The sequence below is a fragment of the Ceratotherium simum genome, chromosome 7, assembly GCF_057802395.1.
Source record: "Ceratotherium simum simum isolate JZ-2026a chromosome 7, ASM5780239v1, whole genome shotgun sequence".
NCBI classification, from domain to species: Eukaryota; Metazoa; Chordata; class Mammalia; order Perissodactyla; family Rhinocerotidae; genus Ceratotherium; species Ceratotherium simum.
In genome coordinates, this window is record NC_141906.1 from 24,630,519 (window position 1) to 24,646,959 (window position 16,441).

Genomic DNA, 16,441 nt, shown 5'->3' on the forward strand with positions numbered 1-16,441 from the left:
ACTTGTCATTTCCCAGGGGCCCTATGTGGAGGCCTCCTATGAGTCAATAGTTTCTCTTCTTTTCTGCCCACCCCGAAGAATTTAACTTTCACTTTCACTTGGCTCCTCGGGATCTTTGTGGAGATCAGGCCCCTGCTTTGGTGAGTGAATCCTGACCACCCTCTCCCTGGCCTGCCTCCACTCTTCTCCGAGGAATCAGGGCTTCTCCATTGGTGTCTGAAGATGAGTTGAGTAGTTTGTAGAGGGAAGATGAGTTGAGTAGTTTGTAGAGGGCAGAGGTTGGGAGACTTCAGAGGAAAATACTGAATTTGCTTGGATGAGTTAAATTTGTCTTCAGGAAGCTGTTCTGAAGGGAGAAAAAGGCCCAGCTTGCAGGTTTCCTGCTGAGAGTGCTGACTGCAGTGCAGTCTAGGGGAGGGGTGGACTTAAAAGAAGCGAGGTTTGGAGAAGTGAAGGGCTTTGTTTGTTTCATGGAGGGACAGCTCTTTCTCCAAGCTGAATTTAACCACAATCTCCTACCAGTTCTTTAATTTTGAACTGTACCTTGCTAAGGACAGCCAGACTCCTCGATTTTCCAGAGGTAGAAACTCCCTTCCCACAAAGAGCAAAGGCAGAGGGATCTTTGAACCCTAATAGTTTAATACTTATCAGTGTAACAATCTAGCATTTCTGCGTGATTCTGTAGATAAATTCTCATCACTTGGCCTGTCTGTGCTTAGGAGCTTTGATGGAGTGACAGCTGACAATCTCTGCAGCCTTTATATTCACTTGTCTAAACATAGAGAATTGCTGCAGCTCCTTAAAAACCACTAACCTTGCTCATCCTTTCTCTTTGAGCCATATCTGCTGCCCAGAAACAGAGCTTAGCCAAGAGAACAGGAGCAAGAGGAGCATGTAGAAAAATTTCCAGAAGTGGTGTCTTTTCTCACTTTAATAAACAAAATAAGTTATTTGATCGGTGTCAATGATATAAAAAGATGTCAGAAGAAGTAGTATGATAACAGGATCTTGAGACCCATGAGGGAAGGAAGTTACAGTAGGGGATCCTCTGTGTTTACTCCCCCTTCTTATGGAAGGTACAGCTGCACCCCACCCCCTTACTCAGGCATATGGAAAACACCAGTCAAATCTCTTATCTCACCCTGATTTCCCCTCATGTGACCCAATCTTACTTTATCAAAGTTGACTTTGGAGATTGTCACCTCTGCTACATATTCTTGTCCTCCTCTCAGCCATAAGTCAGTGTTAGGCACCTGTCTTCTGAACTCATACAGTACACCTCTGTCATGCCAGTTATCACAGGGGTTTAGAATTGATGTGTTACTTTTCTGCTTCAGTTTTTCGATTGCTAGAATCATAAGGAGTTTATGTTAATGGAATTAGATGACTACCTGGAAAATAAAACATAGAACATTTTTCCATGCTAATTAGGAAAACTGACTCTTTCCATTTAACATCAGTAATTTGTGGCTTCAACATGCTTAGAGAAAGTTTTACTCCAGTCACAAAAGAAGAAAGTTCTGTCCATACGCTTTATTGTTTGGAATTTGACATAGTTATTGTCTTTTAATATTTTTTTTGCTTGTATTTAGCTGTCATCTTTGGGACATTTTAATTTTGTCTTCTCATGAGCTCAGATGCCAGAAGACCAATGAGTAAGGTACCATCACCTGACACCTATGGCAGCCAAATGATCTGGGAGTTCTATCAGGCAGATACCACTCATGTTGCCCTATCTATCTCCCTCATTGCTGTAATGTCCTTGGGTCACTGCTTAGGTAGACGTGGGGTCATCCTCCATGTAAGAGGACTCTAGCTCCTCTGCACATTGCCCTTCTCAGTGTATTGTGGCAGCAGCGCTTTGACATTAGTTCCTTGTGGCCTCACTGTGAAAATGAATTCTGTAATCCATGGCAGAAAGCCTGCTCTGCTCTTCCCTTCTCTATAGGTTCTTGATACGTACCAGCATTGTTTGAATCTTGAATGGGATAAGAGATGATGGAGGCTCCAGCCCCATGTTTGGATCCTAGCCTGAGTCATAAACAGGGGTAGACATTACCATAAATATCTATCCCTGGTATAATGCCTACTTTTGACCTTGCTATACATCAGAGCCTGATCCGGGCCACAGTCTCTGTAGCCAGGGGCTGACTGCATATGGCCTCTGGGCTATTTTCACTATCTGCACCATTAGCTGGATTACAATTCCGGTTCACCTTCAGCCTCATTCTTTATTACGTTCCCTTCATGTATGATGAACATGGTATGAGTAGACATTTTTAGTTGGTGTAAATTTATCTCCATGCAGTCTTTGTAGCTTTTGCATCTCTTCCAAAGAGCAAAGGGAAAACTTATTGGTTGTCTCATGCTGGAGATCTTTATTTACCATTAGCTTGGGCAACTATCAAGACATTAATGTCTATTGAGATGTTCCCTTTCTTTGTATATTGCTTCCTACCACCACTTGCCTGGAGCTCTTGACAGAACTCCTGATCCTAGACTGTGGCCACAGGGCCATATTGAGTTCAGGTCAGAGAATAAGCATCACTGTGGTACCACTCTATGATAGCCACTCTTATTGACCACCAGCAGCAGTTTGCAATTTGGATGGTCATTTCCATGTGACCTAATAAGACATAAACTTCCAGGTTCAATTACCTTAGCTGGGAGATAAAGGACAGCAGACACAGAGTGCTGGCATGGCTTCCTCAGGTGGGATCTCAGTGATGGACCTTACAGTGTGCAGGAAATACTTTATCCCTGTCATCTCAGCTTTATAAGAAGCCAGACTAGGTAGATGTATGTGAAACTACAACCTTTTAAGAAGACAGAATAGGTGAATGTGTATAAAACTACCTTATTTTACATAGGCTTAATGCTACAAAGAACTGATTACCTTGTGAAAGCCCTTGAGCTCAGCTTCCAGAGGCCTAAATAAGACACATTTTGGTTATAAGAGGCACATTCCTCTTGTGAAAAATAAGATCTATTCTTACCAACTGGCATTTAAGGTCTATATAGTTTTTCCAGTTCAAATGCACTTTACACTTCAGGTCATTTTTATCACTAAGGCAGGTAAACTTCCACTTTATTGTAACCGAGTAGGTTCCCCAGGAAAAAAAAAAAAAAAAACCCTCACCAAGAGAAGAGAAAGCCAATATAATCCTTACAGAAAGAAAGAACTCAGGCCTGATGTTAACCTTTTTTTCCCACATATCCAATCTAACTCCAAGCCCTATCCTTCTGCCTCGTCTTTTCTCTCACTCTCGTCTCCTGCTCTTCACTTTCTTCATCACCTTGTCCCTCAAGCTATCACCATCTCTCCCCTGAGCAACTGTGCCTGCATCCCAACTGATCTTCCCAATTCCACACTGGATCCATCTAACATTTCACAGGCAATGGGAAGAGCTAAATATGATCCCACTCTTCTCTGATGGGTAAATATTGATAATTTCTCCTTGCTCTTGGAAAAGAGTCTCTAAATGTTACATAATTTTGGAAGTGTCATATTTTATGGTCACTGCAGTCTCGTGAGAGCCAAAGGCCCAGGAGTTTTCTGCACACCAGCCACACTGGCATTTAAAACTCATACAAGATGATATGTCTTCCATGAACAGGTCATTTCATCCATCTAATACATTTTGTCCTCTCTCTTAGCCCATATTTCCTTCATCTTCTTCAGCTTTCATTTCAAACCTTATGTTTTCAAGTTGGAATTCTTGGATAACTCTTCATTTCTCCCCATTATTTGATTTCCCAACTACATGGATGTCTCTCTAGCAATGTTTTTCACATCTCCTCTTTTGTACAAATAGTACTGAATATTTAATTTACTAACACTTTCCACGTGAATGTCAAGTGCCTAGATGTTTAAATTTTATGTTCGGGCTCATCTTTGTGTTTCTGGGTATCAGTCCAGTTGCTAGCATAATCCATCATCAATGATTATTTGTTGAATGAACTTGCCTAGTACTTCGAAACTTCTGTCTCAAGATTGACATTCACTTCATCTGTGCTTATATTTTTCTGGGTATCTGAGATGTGTGATCCTCTGAGTATATGCATACCATCTTCCTCTCCAGCATCCACATACATACACATCTTTAGGCTCCTATCAAAGTCATTGGCATATTTCCCAGCTAAGGTGAAATCTCACCATTTACAAACACAAGACTCCCCAGAATTTCCCAGCTGATGTGGATCTCTTTACTTCAATAGCCCCGCATTGCTCTGGGTGTTAATTGGGTATATGAAGTTTCCTGTATTTGTCTTTGAGTAACTCTGTGGGATAAGAGGAGACAGACTTCTGAAGGAACACAAATACATTAAGTTCATCTCAACTTTGTGTATGGAAGAAAAATGATCTTTGTAAGTCACTTATTATCTCTGTTTACAAATGATAAATGGTTTACTCTTACCATGTATGCACACAGATTGTCATATATTATGTCATGATAATAGAGAAATCATTGTAAATGTACAGCAAGTGATTAAAATGGTTACACTGTAAATAAGTTAGTCAGAGCAGGTCTTTCTGATAAGAGAACATGTAAGGAGAGAGTTCACTAAAGTTTAAGAGTGAATTGATCATAATATCAGGGCAGCACTCCACGCTGAGAGAAGAGCAGGTGTAAAAGCCCAGAGACATAAGTGATTTGGTGCTCTTAACACTGAGGGTGTTTTTTTGGCATGGGAAAGAAAAAGCAGGATAGATGGTGGGTCACACAAGGATCCTGGTAGAAAAGACCTCAAGTCATCCTTTAAGTCAGTGAAAGCAAAGGAAAATATCAGTCAATGTACAGATAAGCATGGGATTTACATGGGACATAAACTGGAAGTAAAGTGTTTGACATTATTATAAAAAGTCATTTTAACATGGTCACTAAGCTTCTTTCCCTGTTACTCCACCTTTTATTTTTTGTCCTTCAATATTTTGGTCTTGGCTTGTCCTTGATTTCTACATAATTAGTATCATTTTATTCCTTCCTTTTTTATTTTGTCCCCTTTACCTTCCCAATCATGCAGGATCTGTGAGCAAGAGGAGACTCAGAAGTCAGGACAGGTAGGACAGGGGAGCAGCTGCAATGGCTTCCAGAGTCCTGGTGAACATAAAGAGGTGACCTGATGCATCTGCTTGGAGCTCCTGACAGAACCCCTGAGCCTAGGCTGTGGCCACAGCTTCTGCCAAGCCTGCATCACTGCAAACAGCAAAGTATCCAAGATCAGCCAAGAAGGAGAGAGCACCTGCCCCGTGTGCTGAATCAGTTACCAGCCTGGGAACCTGCGGCCTAATCGCTGCATGGTCAACATAGTGAAGAGGCTCAGGGAGGTCAAGTTCAGCCCAGAGGAAGAGCAGAAGAGAGATATCTGTGTGCACCATCAAAAGACATTCCTGCTCTTTTGTGAGGAAGTTGGGAAGGTCATTTGCTGGCTTTGTGAGCGGTCTAAGGAACATTGTGGTCATCACATATTCCTTATGGGGGAGGTTGCCCAGGATTATCAGGTAGAGACTAGGATGAAGACAAGACAGGGCAAAAAATGGTACTTGATTGGAAATCTCCACTTTGCATTTGACTTTAATTACCATGTCAACATAACTTTGAGGGCTGTGATCTCTTTTCTTCCTATGCTCAACTTCCAAGGCCTGAAGGACATTTCTGTGTATTCCATCCCAATTACAAAAGGATAAACCTATAGTACAAAACCTTATCGAGAAGTAGATATTTTTGTACCCTGTGCTAGTAGATGCAGATTTGGTGCCAATGAAAAGCTCTCATTACCTCTTTGAACAGGAGGGTTAACTGGGGAGCTGGGTGGATTGAGATGTAAGTTCTTTCCTTGCCTTAGGATCAAGTTTCTTCTTCTAGGACAAAGAATCAGTCTTCTCTCGAGGAGGATCTGCTGACTTCTAACTCCTGAGGCTTGAAAACGTTCACGTAAAGAACACGTTCACTCAGGTTTTCTTCCAAGTTAAAGATTCTAATTGCTGTTCCCACAGTTTCTGTAAACTCTATTGTCTACAGAGAATAGCCTAATTTCTTCCCCATTTGTCCTCTGTTATGATGCTGAGAAGGTCTAGTGCTTGACTCTGATTTGATTACTTTCTCATAGGAGAAGCTCCAGGCAGCTTTGGAGAGGCTGAGGAAGGAGCAGCAGGAAGCTGACAAGTTGGAAGCTGATGCCAGAGAAGAGATAACTACCTGGAAGGTAGGAGGAGACACTTTCTGAGGAAGTTAGACTGAAGTCTGGGCAAGGCATTGAGTGTTAGTCACAAGGAGCTCCCTTAATCTTTGTTTCCTGACAGTTATGTCCAAAAGTCATTTGATTAGTCCTCTTCTTTATCATCCCCTGATAGGGGTGGGGGCTGAAAAGTGAGCATGTCACAAATGAATACGAATATTTAGAGGCAGGTGTTCACATAGATGGACTCTCTGGTGAGGATGGCTACTGAATTCTGTACTCCTTGCCTGTCATGTTTTTGAGCCTTTGACTCTCTGGGGAAAACATTTGGCAATGGCTCATGATTCTGTCCTCAGAGTTCAACTTTTGACACATTGTGGAAGTTGTAGGTCAGAAGTAATGCGGGGAGGCTTCGGTGTTCTGGACAGCTGTGTGAAAGCTGAGCCACACCCAAGTCTCTGTGCTTTGGCTAAGGGTTGGCCTCAATGTTGCAGACTTGAGGGCATTATTTTGGAATGTGATGAAAAGAAAATAATAAGAAAAATCAGGTTGTCTAAGAATTGCTCCCCTGCTTCTATCTCACTTCCCTGTGAGAACTTCCCTAATAGAATAGTTCTTTTTCTGGCTCCCAATCTCTGCCTGAGAGCCTAAGTAACTCGCTGTCTCTCTCATTCCTGAAGAATCAAATACAGAGTGAGAAACAACATGTCCAGGCAGCATTTAAACAACTGAGAGATATCCTGGACTGTGAGGAGCAGAAGGAGCTTCTAGCGCTGAATAATGAGGCGGGAGATGTTCTGGATAACCCGGCTGAGTCTGAGAATGCGCTGGTCCAGCAGAGTCATTTGATGAGAGCTCTCATCTCAGATGTGGAGCATCAGTTGCAGGGTCAACAAAGGAGATGCTGCAGGTAACGCTTGGGAAGAAGCCCCAGCCTCTGAGATGTGAGAACATGAAAGACTAGTTTCCTTCTCCTTTGTGTTGTTCTCTTTCTGGTGGTAATACTAAGGTTCCTTTGGCCCTGCTGTACCCCTTCCCTGCATCTATTTCAGAGGTTATAGGAATAATTGAATGCATGAATAACAAGGGAAAAATCCTATTTTTATTTATTTTATCAAGTGCAGTGCAAAAATTTGACCTTGGAAAGAAGATCCATTGTGTCCAGTTATATTCTATAGGTCCCTGTTATCTGGGGTCTAGTGTTAAGCTCAGGTATTTCTTCATCATCCAGCTTAGTCACAGACAAGCAAATGCACTTTGGATTCCAAGAGGCTTTTTTTTTTTTTACCTTTTAGAAGGAGTTGAGATTTCCCCCCTCTTTCTCTATTTTTTGAAAAAAATTGTGAAGTATTAGTATTATTTATTCTTTAAAGGTGCAGTGGAATTCTCTTTAAAGGTTCAGTGGAATTCCCCAGTGAAACCATCTCACTCTGGGCTTTTCTTTTTGGAAATGTTTTAAAAAATTTTATTTTTAATTGCATTTGGTTTATTTAGATTTTTTACATTTCTTGAGTCAGTTTTTGGTAATGTATGTCTTTGTAGAATTTATCCATTCTGTCTCAGTTGTCTGATTTATATTGGTAAAGTTAATCATAATAATCCCCTATAAAACTTTTAATTTCTACAGCACTCCCAGTAATGACCCATCTTCTATTCCTGGTTTTGGTGATTTGCTTTTTCTCTCTCTTTTTTTTTTCATCAGATTAGTTATGTTTGATCAATTTTGTTGATGATTTTCAAGAAGAAACCTTTGTTTTCATTGATTTTATCTGGTTTTAACTATTCTATATCATTTATTTCAGCTTTCACCTTTAATGATTCATTTGTGTGTGTGTGTGTTTCTGTGTTTGCACATGGAGGTGCACACACGTGTGTGTGTTGAGTTTAGTTTGCTGTTTTTCTTCAATTTTTTTTTTTTTTTTTGGTGAGGAAGATTGGCACTGAGTTAACATCTGTTGCCAATCCTCCTCTTTTTACTGAGGATGATTGGATCTGGGCTAGCATCCATGCCCATCTTCCTCTCTTTTATGTGGGCTGCCTGCCACAGCATGGCTTGAGAAGTGGTGCGTACGTCCACTCCTGGGATCCGAACCTGCGAACCCCAGGGCACCAGAGTGGAGTGCACAAACTTAACCACTATGCACCACCGGCTGGCCCCTTTCTTCCAGTTTCTTTAAAGTGGAAACTTAGATGTCTGATTTGAGACCATCTTTTCTGATAAAATCTTTAATGATATAAATGCATTTCTTTAGTAGTATTGCATGTATTTAGATAACTTGGCTTTTATTTTCTCACATTTCAAGTTATTTTCAAATTTCCTTTGTGATTTTTTTGTTAACCTTTGGGATATTTGAAAGCGTGTTGTCTAATTAAAAAATATTTCATGATTTCTCATTTTTTCTTCTGCTATGGATTTCAAATGTAATTCCTCTGTGATCAGAGAACATATATTTTATTATTTCAATCTTTTAAATGTATTGACACTTGATATTTTATAGTTTAAAATATTGTATGCCCAGAAAAATTTTCCATATGAATTTGAAAAGAATGTGTATTCTGCATTCATTGGGTGAAATCGTCTACGGATGTCAATTAGGTTAAGTTGGTTGATAGTACTCTTTATGTCTTCTATATCCTGGAGAGCTTTCATGAAAGCTGCTCATTCAATTATCGAGAGTGAGTTATTGAAATCTCCAACTATTATTATCGAATTGTTTAGTTTTGCTTTTAATCTTACTTTGTGTATCTTGAAGCTCTGTTGTTAAATGTATGTACTTTTATAATTATATGCCTTCTTGAGGTACTGAACCTTTTATCATTATGAAATGTCCCTGTCAATCTCTCATGATCTTTATTGTATTAAAGTCTATTTTGTCTAACAATAATATAGGCACATGAGCTATGATTTTGCTTGTATAGTGTATATTTTTCTATATTTTTACATTTGCCCTGTTTATGTTTTTGAATCCAAAATATGTCTCTTACAGACAGCAATAATTGAATTTTGCTTTTTATCCAGTCCAATAATCTCTGCCTTTTAATTAGGGTATTAAGACAATGACATTTAATGCAATTATTGATATGACTATATTTAAGTTTACCATTTTCCTATTTGCTTTCTATATGTCTCCTGTAATTTTTATTCTCCTCTTTATCTTGCAAAACTTCTTTTGTGTTAAACAAGTATTTCTAATATAAAATTTTAAGTATTACTCTTTTCTAACTGTAATTTTTTTTTTTAGTTTTTTTTATAGTGTTTGCTCTAGTGATTACAATACGAATCTTTTGCTATCATGATCTACTTCAGATTAATACTAACTTAATTCCAGTAAAATATAGAAAGTTACCTCCAACACTGTTTCATTTGCTTCCAGCAACAACCCAGAAGCGCTTTCAATATGGGCACCTGATCCAGTGCAGGCCAATATCATGAAGGCCTCAGAAATTTTTGTGGTAACTGAGAAGAGAAATTATCTTTTCTTCTGGAGTTTATATCGGAGATTTATGTTCCCTCCATAAACTGAGAATAAAGTCAACATACAGGGAATAAACAGAATTTGGAGAAGGACATAGACCAGATCTTGATGGCAAGCTTTGAACTTCAAAATGAAGCTTCGACTAAAGCTATAATTACCCCCAAATCCTCTTCTCTATTTAATATAGTTTTATTTGGTTTCTACTAAATATAGTTTTTTTTTGTTTTTTGTCAGATACAAAGAAAAGCCCTAACACAGACAGCAAAACCATTTGTTTGGTGTGTGTAGACCCAGCTATTGGCCTAGTTTTTGCGGACATGGAGGAAGTAAGTCTGAAATAAGAGAGACCAAATGTATTTGTACATTGGTACAACTGTGTTGGTACATTGGTTCAAATAAACAAAACAATATCTATGATGACAAAGAAGATCAGATGGCTAAAAGCTGTTAATAATGTGGACTAAAATGGCTTGGTAGAGACTGAAGAGGAATATAAATATTGTAGTTTTAGGACAGTGACCAAGTGGATATTGATAACATTATGGACAATAGAGTATAAGAGAGGACACAATTTGGTTGTTGAATAGTAAGTTATCTTTTAGACATCTTAAGTTACTGGTTCCTGTGGCTTCTTTACTACTGAATATATTAACCCGCATTTCAGAGGTAAATTGAGTAAAAGTAAAGAGTTGGTAACTAACTGCACATATGTGTGTGTTGAATTGAATGGAGTAGATGAGGTCACTTTAGATAGCGTACAAAATGAGAAGAGAGAGACTTGAGAAATGCGTACATTAATACATTTGATTACATGTACCCTCAGCAAAAGCCATGTAAACTTCTAGATAAATATGAGGATCATTTACTCATTTTTGATTCTCCAAAGCCTGGCATGATGCTTGGTAAATAATAGTATATCACTTTACATTTCTATTGAATAAACTCAAGAATCATGAATTATTCAAATCATCTCATAGGGAGCCTTAACGTATTTAGCAAAAATATTATGGACGTCTTGTTTTCCTCATAAATATGTCTACTCTCTGGATACCTGAAGTCTCATGCTATACTTTCACAAGGGTCAAAGCTTTTAGGAAAGCTTTCCTACCTATTAGGAAACATGACAACGTCTCATGAGTCTTCTGGGATGATTGGTCTGGGTCTGTTGTTTACCTTTGGCTCTCATTTGGGACCATCTCTATTCCCCTGACGTGGTGGGTATTATATGAAGTTTGTAAGTGGGGAGGATGTATTATTTCTTGACTCATGTTTTCTCTTTTATCCCTAGGATGTGAATGACATCCTGAATAGGTATGTAAGGGAAACTAGAGATGGTCTTTCTGTGCTGTGAAAAGTTTTACATCCTTTATAATTATCTGGTGGTCAATTAGAATAAAACATCACTCAGGACAGGAAATTTGAGGTGCAGTTTTATGTTAAATTTCTGTTCACAATACATAGCTTGAGTATGCTATAAATATTGAGAATGAACCAGATTCTATGGTGGGGAATTTAGGTGGTGGAAAGTTGCAGAGTTTGGGTCAGTAGCAGTATTAGGGATAAAGTGTTGCATTATCAGACCCCTGTGATTTTATCAATTTTATTCACGCTGCATGCTTGCATCTAACTCAGGTTCCTCTATTTCATAGGTGCCGGATTTATTGTGGGAAGGTTGTGTCTTCTTTATCTGCCAAGCACTAAGAATTCGAGACAACTCCTTTATATTTAAATTTCTGCCCTGGAGATAGAGGATACAAGGTCTTTCTACATGATTCTGTTTAGATTTCCAAATATAGACTTGAATCTCTAGGAATATTTTGGCCCTGGTGCAAACAATTGATTCATCTTGGTCACATACTTTAGAAGCCATAATGAAAAGGCTGCATCATTGTTTCTGAATTTGCAAACTACCTCGCAGCTTCAAGCTCTTTCCTAACACATGAAATTCAGACTACTATTACTTTGTTGTTCATAATGTCTTCTTTTCCAAGTGTTTGTAATTGTTTCCAAAGAAATTGAAATCTCAGATGTTATTCTGAGGGCCTCCCTACTGGGTAGCAGACTTTGAAGATCTTGGTCCTTTCCAGAGAATATTCCCACACTTGATATGACTTAGATACCTAGAAGCCAGTTTCTGCAACTTCATTTTCTGATCATCTCCCTGGGAACCCACATCTATGCAGTGACTTTTCCAGACATTCATTTTTTTAAAGGACCAAATTTTTGTTCTGTTTTATTAAATCAATTATTTCATATAATTTCATGTGATTTCTAAGAGGCAGAGAGGGAGAGGCTAATGATTTTATTTTGGAAGGAAGAAACTATGTTTTTGAGAGGTGGAGACCTTCCCAAAGTCACACACAGGGCAACTGGGAAGGTGGACATGAGCATATTTCTTCTAGTCGCAGAGACAAGGCTTCCCTCTCTCCTGTCCTCAGGCCCTTCAGTGATAGGATCCAAGTGCATCAACGGAGTAAAAGGTGAGGGAGACCGTGGTCTTGGAGATACACAACGTCAAAAGTGTGGGATGATCAATTTTGTTTTCTCTAGGAGTGAAACCTGGACATTGAAAAAGCCAGAAATGTTTTCCAGGGAATTGAAGCATGTATTTCAAGTTCCAGATCTAAAAGGGATGCTGCGGATGTCTAAAGGTGAGGAGAGGCAGGGGGAGGCCGTGGGTGTCAGATTCTGGTAGCATCAGGGCAAAATGGAGGAGTAGCTATTGATTCTAGATGAGGGTAAAAGACAAGAAGTAGGCCTGACAAGGAGAGAGAGATGTTGTGCTAAAGATGACCAGATCTAAGGTGGAATGACCAGGTGTCTTCTTTGTCTTCTCATTCACCAGTCCATAGCATCACAGGGCTCCCCTCCTCCCATCCCCACTCTAGAGAGAAGCTAGGTGTCAGTGTTTACTCCTTTGCTTCTAACAACATCATTGCAACTTTTGTCATTTCAGAGCTGAAAAAGGTCCAACGCTATTGGGTTAAGAAGTTACAGTGTATTCAACTCTCCATGATTTGATCTCTTTTCAGGAGTTGTGGTTGCCACTAGATCCCATGATCTTAGCTTTGTGTGTCCCTCCCCAAACCTGCATACATACAACAGTTCTCAAATGTCCTATTCATCTCTGACCCATCAACACAAGTTCCCCCAGTCAACTCCCAATATTCTTCCTTACAATGTCACAAGACACACCCATTCTGTATCCCTTACCTGATACTGTAATTTTTCCTACAGTGGATGCCATGCTGGAACCAGTCAACTTTGTTTCAAATATTGTTCTATCTGAGGATCAGAGACAAGTGAGAGTTATGCACCCTGTTATGTCTTTGAATACAGATTCATGTGATTTTTCTGCTTTTGATGTCTTGGGCCACAAATGTTTCTCCTTAGGAAAACATTATTGAGAAGTAGGTGTTTCCAGGAAGACTGACTGGATCCTGGGGGTATGCAAAGTCAAAAATTACTTCAATAGAACATACTTCTTTCAGAAGACTTCATCTAAAAGTGTAAATCATACAAACGTTTACTCCACATACAGACCTCAATATGGCTACTGGGTTATAGGGTTACATAGTGGATCTGAATACAATGTCTTTGAGGACTCTCCCACCTCTGATCCCAAGGTCTTGACTCTCTCCATGGCTGTTCCTCCCCACCATGTTGGGGTTTTCCTAGACTCTGAAGCTTGCACTGTCTCACTTTTCAATGTCACAATTATGGGTCATTCATGTACAAGTTCTCTAATTATCTTTTCTGGGATGGTTTATCCATATTTTAATCCTTGGAACTGTCCACGCCCCATCACCGCGTGCCCACCAAGCTCCTGAACATTCTTAATCCCTCACCGACCTCTGCTTAGTTCCCTTGTCCTGGGGCTCATCTCCTACACCTGAGTTTATTTGCACCATTCTGATTACCTCTTCCTTTCTTTCCCCTTTTTTATTTAGAACATCTTTATATTAGTCTACTAGGGCTGCCATAACAAAGTACCGGAGACTGGGTGATGTAAACAACAGAAATTTATTGTCTCACAGTTCTGGAGGCTACAGGTCCAAAATCAAAGTGTCAACAGAGTTGGTTCTCTCTGAAGGCTGTGAGGAAAGGATCTGTTCCTGGTTTCTCTCTTTGGCTTGTAGATGGCTGTCTTCTTCCTATGACTCTTCACATCATCTTCTCACTATGCATGGCTCTGTCTAAATTTCCACTTTTCATTAGGACACCAGACATACTGGAGTGGGGCTCATCCTAATGACATCGTTTTAACTTAATTACCTCTGTAAAGACCCCATATGCAAATAAGGTCATATTGTGAAGTATCATGAGTTAGGATTATAACATATGAATTTGGGGGAACACAATTCAACCCATAACATTCTTTACACTCCCCTACCATACAGTGAAAGCTTGAAACTTTTCTTCCTAGTATCTTGTTTTCATTAGGAGAGAAGGCTTAGTTTTTTGTGTTTGCAAGGGAAACACACCTAATCCCTCCAATAGAAAGAACAGTATTGCTGTATCTCCTCTGACATCTCTTTTCTTCCTCATTCCCTCTACTGCTTAACAGAATTAGCAATGAAACCGGTCAGCCTTATTCATGTAATCTGGGACAGAGCATAGGAATCTATACCTAAATAGGAATCTTTCACAGTGTTGCATTACAAGTGGCACCCCATATTTATCTCAGAGTTTAAGTGGGAAGTGCATAAATAAACTAATTACCAAGAGTAGATTTTTAGTGCTCAGAGTTTTGGAAGTCAAATCTAGTCTCTTCTCTTATAAGCTGTGTAACCTTTAATAAGTTACTTAACATCTCTTAATCTCATTTTTTAAAATAAAAATTGATGTTAAAGATTGTACCTAATTTCTAGGATGACTTTGAGAACCTATATTTTATGAAATGTAAAGCACTTTTCTAAGAGTCTTAGATGTAAGAATAAATATTTGTTATTATTACTGAGAAATGTAAGCTATGTCAATGTCCCAAGGAACAGTTTGTTTTGGTTTGGTTTTGCTTCAATAAAATAATAATTGGCCTATTGTAGTCTCATTTTTCAGATCCCAAAAGCTCACTGCAGACACTGAGTTTTCATGATGTGTCCTGGAGAGAGCGTAGTGTTTAGGCTCACCTGTCCTTATGAGGGACAGCCTTTTGGTGTTAAATCCTTTTCCTTGTAGTGAAACACCCGGGTATACCACTATATTTACTACCTTAGCCACTTTTCTTCTTTTAAAGAAACCATTTTTGAATTTAGGATAAAGAATAGTGGTACCTTGCATTGCAAAGACACAAGCTGTTTTTATAGAAATCTACATTATAACATACGGCAAGCTATTCCACTGTAAAAATTTGAATCAAGATTTTCAGGACTGGAGGAGGCTAGGGCTGGAGGCCTACCAGCAATAGAGGAGTAGTGGGCGGGCTTGGGCTTGGGAGATATTCAAGCAGTGCAGAACTGGTGGAGAACAGGGGGAATGTGAACTATCAAAATGAGGTCAACAGCTAGACCTATTTACACGGGGCATGTAAACACAATCATGGCTAGGGGGTCTCTTCTTAAAATGAAGAGATGACAAAGAGATTCTTACCACAAAAGCAGAAATGACAGTCCTATTAACATTAAGGAGAGAAATCAGCAGGATTATGGGAGTGGAAGATGATGATGACAATCTCCCCCAGCTGACAAAGTAGTGAGAACTGCCCTTTGTTCCCAACTATTTGGCCAACCCAGGCTTCCCTTTTATCCATGCAGGGGATTCTGTAGAACGGGGGCCTCTCCACAGCTCCTGCATCACCCTGTGTGGATGACTCACCTCCATTGCTCACCACTGGGGAAACTCCCCTGCTAGGAGCCTTTCCACTGGACCACACCTCTTGGCACTGGTGCAGATCTGGAATGTGTCTGCCCCCTCTGCCATATTCAGAATACCAGAAAGCAAACACCAGGTCCTATTTGTCAACCACCAGTGTGTCACAGACACTCACTGTTCTCTTCTGTCCTGTCCCAGCCACCAGTGTCTCTGCAGCCTCAAAATGGGATGTGGACAGGACCAGTGCCAGCATTCCATCCATTTTTTTTCACAGGAGCATTTCCATTTAATTTGCAAGAGCTAGTACTCAGGGTCAGGACTCAGAACCCATCTCTTCGAGAAAATATTTTCATTAAAATTGAACCAGACTGATCGGAGTTCACCAACCAAGAATTGCTCAGAGTGAGTTGCTGTGAGCTGAATGTCCATCCAGATCAAGTGGAGAAGATCAGAAAGTTATCCAGTGCTGTGGTAAGAAAGAACAAGGGTGTTGCTCAACTCCAAGATTCCCAAGCTTTGAAACTGGTTCTCATGATAAGAGAGAATAATTTTCTCTTCAGATATGCTGCATCCACACTGACTCAAAGGTTTTGCTACAGCAAGAGAGCTTCAAACCTGACTCACTGATGCAACAGGGAATTTTATCACTGAGTATTGTGACAGTGCATGTTACCGCTGTCCCAAGCACAGCCACTGATCTAATTCCTTGGATGCCCAGAAGGGCCCCTTGTGCCACTGCATAGCATACACTAACATCAGTTTGCCAAGGTGGGAAACCCCTGACCCCAAGGAGCAGTGCACACTTCCAAGCTTCTTGGTGCACAATAAACCTATTGCTTGAAGCTGTGAACTGCTGAGAAGTGTTCTGGTGAGGCGGAAGCTGGTGGCTCCATACCCAGTATATTTTATGTGCAGAATGTAAGAGAACTGTCTAAGCAGAAACTGAGAGGGAGCGGACATTGTTTTTAGTAACA

The 16,441-nt window shown here is 39.9% G+C and overlaps 2 pseudogenes; both read left to right on the forward strand.

Annotated features, from left to right (window-relative positions):
- Window positions 1–5,075: 5,075 nt before the first annotated feature.
- LOC101405806 (E3 ubiquitin-protein ligase TRIM22-like) lies at window positions 5,076–13,637 on the forward strand (annotated as a pseudogene).
- Window positions 13,638–14,231: 594 nt separating this feature from the next.
- On the forward strand, window positions 14,232–16,094 carry LOC101405548 (ankyrin repeat domain-containing protein 40 pseudogene; annotated as a pseudogene).
- Window positions 16,095–16,441: the final 347 nt, after the last annotated feature.